The sequence below is a fragment of the Mandrillus leucophaeus genome, unplaced genomic scaffold (assembly GCF_000951045.1).
Source record: "Mandrillus leucophaeus isolate KB7577 unplaced genomic scaffold, Mleu.le_1.0 Scaffold217, whole genome shotgun sequence".
Classification (NCBI taxonomy): Eukaryota; Metazoa; Chordata; class Mammalia; order Primates; family Cercopithecidae; genus Mandrillus; species Mandrillus leucophaeus.
In genome coordinates this window covers 2,568,424-2,574,751 of record NW_012102221.1, presented here as the reverse complement: position 1 = coordinate 2,574,751, position 6,328 = coordinate 2,568,424, and the positions used below count along the sequence as shown (strand labels likewise).

The 6,328-nt window shown below is 39.3% G+C and overlaps 1 protein-coding gene across 1 annotated transcript in view; it reads left to right on the top strand.

The window, feature by feature from the left end:
• Window positions 1-2,878: 2,878 nt before the first annotated feature.
• The window catches only part of KLKB1 (kallikrein B, plasma (Fletcher factor) 1), a 35,128-nt gene continuing 31,678 nt past the window's right edge, over window positions 2,879-6,328 (top strand). Inside the window, exon 1 of the mRNA XM_011980780.1 lies at window positions 2,879-2,939. The gene's annotated coding sequence lies outside the window, so the exon portion shown is untranslated. The remainder of the gene's footprint in view (window positions 2,940-6,328) is intronic.

The window sequence follows — 6,328 nt, the reverse complement described above, 5'->3', positions numbered from 1 at the left end:
TTCCTAGACCTGTGAATCCTGGCTATGGGAGAAACAGTGCCATGTATTGGATGTTGACTCAGAGCATACACAGCCACCTGGAGAATCTTGCCCCAGCCCTGCAGAGTATTGTCTCCTAGTTGGCACTGTAATTGTGACTTCAAAAGACCATTCCACAGTTCTATCAATACAGCTGCTTCAGGATGATGGGAAACAATGTTATATATTAGATCCCCCAACTTATTCACACTGTGTAATTGAAACTTTGGACCCCTTGACCAAAGCCATCCCATAGCTGGCACTCCCCATATGCTGGCTACCACCATTCTACTTTCTGTTACCATGACTTTGACTTTTTTTAGATTCTGCACGTAGTTGTAAGTGCTTCTCTTCAGATGATCATATGATTTTTATCCATCATTTTGTGAATGTGGTATATAGCATTTATTGAGTTGCATATGTTGAACCATCCTTGCGTCCCAGGCTCGGTTGATCATGATCCTTTTAATGTGTTGTTGAATTTAGTCTGGTTAAGATTTTCTTCAGGATTTTTGGATCTATGTTCATCAGGAACATTGATCTATAATTTTACTTTTGTTTTCTTGTGATGTTCTTGTTTGGCTCTGCTATCAAAGTAATGCTGACCTCATTAAATGAGATTGGAAGTGTTTCCTCCTTTTCAATTATTTGAAAGAGTTTGAGAAGGATTTGTGCTAATTCTTCTTTAAATGTTTATAGACTTCACCAATGAAGACATCAGGTCCTGAGCTTTTCTTAGTTAAGAGCTTTTATTTCTGATTCAATCTCCTTACTTATTATTGGTCTGTTCAGATTTTCTATTTCTTCCTGATTCAGTCTTGGTAGGTTGTATGTTCCTAGGAATTTATCTATTTCTTCTATGTTATTTAATTTGTTGATGTACTGTTTTTCATAGTAGTCTCATGATTTTCTGTATTTCTGTGGTATCCATTGTAATGTTTCCTCCTTCAGTTACAATTTTATTTGAGTTTTTTCTTTTTCTCCTAATTAGGCTAAAGATTTCTTGATTTATCTTTTTAAAAACAACAACAGTGTCACTGATCTTTTCTGTTGTTTTTCTGGTCTCTGTTTCATTTATTTCTGCTCTGATCTTTATTATTTTCTTTCTTTCTCTGTCTTTGGGCTTAGTGTTTTTTTTGTTTTTTTGTTTTTTTGTTTTTTTGCTTTCTTATTGCTTCAGGTGTAAAGTTAGGATATTTCAGATCTTTCTGTTTTCTTAAGGTAGGCATTTATCGCTATAAACTTCCTCCTTGGAACTGCTTTTGTTGCATCCCATAAATTTTCAATGCCACAGGTTTTGTTTCTCTTTTCATTTTTCTCAAGATATTTTTTGATTTTCCTTTTGATTTCTTCTTTGACTCATCGGTTGTTCAGGAGTATGTTCATTTTCACATATTTGTGAATTTTCCATTTTTCCTTCTGTTATTGAGTTCTACTTTTATGCCATTATGGTTGAAAAAGATGCTTGATATGATTTCAATCTTCTTAAATTTGTTAAGATGTTTTTCATGGCCTAACATACGACCTATCCTGGAAAATGTTCTGTGTGCACTTAAAAAGAATGTGCATTCTGCTGCTTTTGGAAGGAATGTTCTACACATGTCTGTTAGGGCTATTGGTTTATAGTGTTTTGAAGTCCACAGTTTCCTTGTTGATTTTCTGTCTAGGTGATCTAATTCATTGTTGAAAGCATGTTGCTGTTTATTTTTCCTTTAGTTATGTTAATATTTGCTTTATAGATTTAGATGCACTGATGTTGGGTACGTATGTACTTACAATTGTTTTATCTTCTTAATGAATTGACCCTTTTACCATTGTATAATGACCTTCTCTGTCTCTTGTGACAGTATTTGACTTAAACTCTATCTCGTCTGATGTAAGGATAGCCACCTCTGCTTTCTTTTGGTTATCATTTTAATGCAATCCTTTTTTCATCCCTTCACTTTCAGCTTATGTCTGTCCTTAAAGCGAAAGTTAATCTCTTACAGGCAGCATATAGTTAGGTCTTGTTTTTTATTCACTCAACTACTCTGTCTTTTGATTGGATAATTTAATACATTTATATCTAAAGTAATTATTGGTAGGTAAAGGCTTACTACTGTCATGTTGTTAATTGTTTTCTGATTGTTTTATAGCTCCTTTGTTGCTTCTTTTTGTCTCACTGTCTTCCTTTGTGACTTAATGATTTTTCTGAAGCAATTTGCTTTAATTCCTTTCTCTTTATGTTTTGTGTATCTACTATAAACTTTTTCTTTGTGGTTATCATGAGGTTTACATAAAATATTTCATATTTATAACCATCTCTTTTAATCTGGTAACAACTTAGACTGCATTTAGAAATACTGTATTTTAACTTCTCCCCCTACATTTTATTATTTGTGCCATAGTTTATATCTTTTGTATGTTGTGTATTAATTAGCAAATTGTTGTAGTTATAGTTATTTTTTAATACTTTTGTTTTTTAACTTTCATACTAGAGTTAAAAGTGACTGTGGCACAATAACAGTATTGGAGAATTCTGTATTTGACTGTATAAGAATACCTTTAATGGAGTTTTATTCTTTCATATGTTTTCATGTTAGTGTCCTTTTGTTTAAACTCGACAATTCCCTTTTGCATTTCTTGTAAGGCAGGTTTAATGGTGTTGAAATCCCACAGCTTTTATTTGTCTGGTGACATGATTTGGCTCTGAACTCCCACCCAAATCTCATCTCGAATTGCAGTCCCCAGGTGTCAAAGGAGGGACCTGTTGGGAGATGATTGGATCATGAGGTGTTTTCCCCCATTATGTTCTCATGATAGTGAGAGTGTTCTCATGAGATCTGATGGTTTAAAAGTGGCCGTTACCCCTGTGCACATGCTCTCTCTCCTGCTGCCTTGTGAAGAAGGTACATGCTTCCCCTTCACCTTTCACCATAATTGTAAGTTTCCTGAGGCCTCCCTGGCCATGAGGAACTGTTAGTCAATTAGACCTCTTTTGTATATAAATTATCCAGTCTCAGGTAATATCTTTTAGCAGTGTGAAGATAAATAATACAGAGAATTGTTACTGACAGAGTGAGGTATTGCTATAAAGATAACCTGAAAATGTGAAGGAAACTTTGAAACTGGGTAACAGGCAGAGGTTGGAACAGTTTGGAGGGCTCAGAAGAAGATAGGAAGATGTGAGAAAGTTTGAAACTTCTTAGAGACTTGTTGAACGGTTTTGACCAAAATGCTGATAATCATATTGACAATGAAGTCCAGGCTGAGGTGGTCTCAGATGGAGATGAGGAACTATTGGGAACTGAAGCAAAGGTCATTCTTGCTATGCTTTAGCAGAGACTGGCAGCATTTTGCCCCTGCCCTACAGATCTCTGGAACTTTGAACTTGAGAGAGATGATTTAGGGTATCTGTCAGAAGAAATTTCTAAGCAGAAAAGCATTCAAGATATAACCTGGCTTTTTCTGAAAGCATACAGTCATGTGTGTTCACAAAGAGATGGTATTAAATTGGTACTTATGTTTAAAAGGGAAGCAAAGCATAAAAGTTTGGAAAATTTGCAGCCTGACCACGTGGTAGAAAAGAAAAACCAATTTTCTGGGGAGAAATTCAAACTGGCTGCAGAAATTTACATAAGTAACCAGGAGCTGAATGTTAACTGCCAAACAATGGGGAAAATGTCACCAGGGCATTTCAGAGATCTTCAAGGCAGCCCCTCCCATTACAAGCCCAGAGGCCTAGGAGGGAAAAATGGTTTCATGGGCCCTACTGCTGTGTGCAGCCTTGGGACTTGGTGCCCTGTGCCTCAGCCACTCCAGCTATGGCTAAAAGTTCCATCTCCAGCTATGGCTAAAAGGTTCCATAGCTCAGGCTGTTGCTTCAAGGGTGCAAGCCTTGGTGGCTTCCATGTGCTCTTGGGCCTGCAAGTGCACAGAAAACAAGAGTTGAGCTTTGGGAGCCTCCGCCTAGATTTCACAGGCTGCGTGGAAACACCTGGCTGTCCAGGCAGAAGTCTGCTACAGGGACACAGCCCTCATGGAGAACCTCTATTAGGGCCATGCAGAGGTGAAATGTGGGGTTGGAGCCCACACACAGAGTCCCCACTGGGGCACTGCCCAGTGGGCTGTGAAAAGAGTTCCTCCATCTTCCAGACCCCAGAATGGTAGATCTACTGACCACTTTCACCTTGTGCCTGGAGAAGTTGCAGGCATTCAGTGCCAGCCGACGAAGGCAGCCGTCGGGGCTGTACCCTGCAGAGCTACAGGGACAGAGCTGCCCAAGGCCTTAACAGCCCACCTCTTGCATTAGTATGCCCTGGATGTGAGACAGGGGCTTAAAGGAGGTTATTTTGGAGCTTTAAAATTTAATGATTTCCCTGCTAGGTTTTGCACATGCATGGGGCCTGTGGCCCCTTTATTTTGGCCAATTTCTCCCATTTGGAATGGGAACATTTACCCAATTCCTGTACCCCTGTTGTATTTTGGAAGTAACTAACTTGTTTTTTATTTTAAAGGCTCATTGTCTCAGATGAGACTTTGGACTTGGACTTTTGGGTTACTGTGGAATGAGTTAAGACTTTGGGGGACTGTTGGAAAGACATCATTGGTTTTGAAATCTGAAAAGGACATGCGATTTGGGAAAGGCCAGGGGAAGAATGATATAGTTTGGCTCCATGTCCCCACCCAAACCTCATCTTGAATTGTAATCCCTGCATGTTGAAGGAGGGGCCTCGTGGGAGGTGATAGGATCATTGGGGTGGTTTCCCCTGTGCTGTGATCTCATGATAGTGAGGGATTTAAAAGTGGCTGTTTCCCCTGCACATGCACACTCTGTCTCTCCTATCACCTTGTGAAGAAGGTGTCTGCTTCCCCTCTGCCTTCCATCATGATTATAAGTTTCCTGAGGCCTCCCCAGCCATGGGTAACTGTGGGTCAGTTAAACCTCTTTTGTTTATAAATTGCCCAGTCTCAGGTAGTATCTTTACAGCAATGTGAAACTGAACTAATACATCTGGGAAATTCTTTTTCTCTCCTTCCTTTCTGAAGGACAGCTTTGCCTGATATTATATTCTTGGTTGCCAGGTTTTGTACTTTCAGTACTTTGAATATATCATCCCATTCTCTCAGCCTACATGATTTCTGCTGAGAAATCCACTGATAATCTTATGAAGCTTCCCTTGTATGTGAAGAATTGCTTTTCTCTTGCTTCTTTGAAAATTCTCTCTTTGTCACGGTGAGGATCTCTTTATATTTAATCTATTGGAGTTCTTTTGGGCTTCATAAATCTGGATATTTATTTCATTTATGTCTCCAAATTTTGAGAGTTTTCTGTTCTTATTTTTAAAAATAAGTTTCTGCAACTTTCTCTTTCTCTGCTTCTTCTGGAACTCTTGTCATGCATATTAGTTTTCTTAACAGTGTCCTATAATTTTTGTCTGCTTTCTGCAATCTTTATCATTTCTTTTATTACTCTGACTGGGTAATTTCAAATGACCTGTATCTGAGTGTGCTGATTCTTTCTCCTGCTTGATCAAGTCTGCTGCTGAAGATGTTTGTGAATTTTTTCAATTCAGTCATTGTGTTCTTCAGTTCGAGAATTTCTGTTTGGTTCTTTTTATGGTTCCTATCTATCTTTTTGTTGAACTTCTAATTTTGCTCATGTATTATTTTCCTGATTTTGTTTACTGGCTATCTATATTGTTTTGTAGCTCACTGAGCTTTCTTAAGATAATTATTTTTAACTCTTTGTCATGCAGTATAGATCTCCATTTCTTTAGAGTCGCCTCCTGCTGCTTTATTTTCTTCCTGTGGTGGTTTCTTGTTTCCCTGATTATTTGTGATCAGTGTGGCCTTGCATTGAAGTAGGTACCTATTTCAGTCTTTACATACTAGCTTCAGTAGAGGAAGCCGTTCACTAGTCAGATTGACCAGAGATTATGGGTGGGCTGTCTGTTGGGGTCTATGCACAGGATTTCTGTTGGAGTTCTAAGGTGGGCAGGGCTGGATTCTGGGTTCATTCATTGTGGTTGTCTGTATTCTGTGCACAAGGACTGGCTTGAAGCATGGATCCTTGAGGGCTGACTAGGCACTGAAATGAGCCTTAAGCCTGAGTCTGCAGGGGCCAGCCTAACATGGGGATCACCTGGCACCTGAGTTCATGGGGACAGACCTGTTTCTGAGTTTATTCAGGCTGTCCTGGGACCAGGGTCCACTAGGGTGAGCCCAGCATCTGGGTCCACATGGCCAAGATCTCTGGAGGCTGACCTGGTGCTGGATCTGCAGGGGATGGCCTGAATTCTAGGCCCATGGGTACTAACTTGGCGCCTTG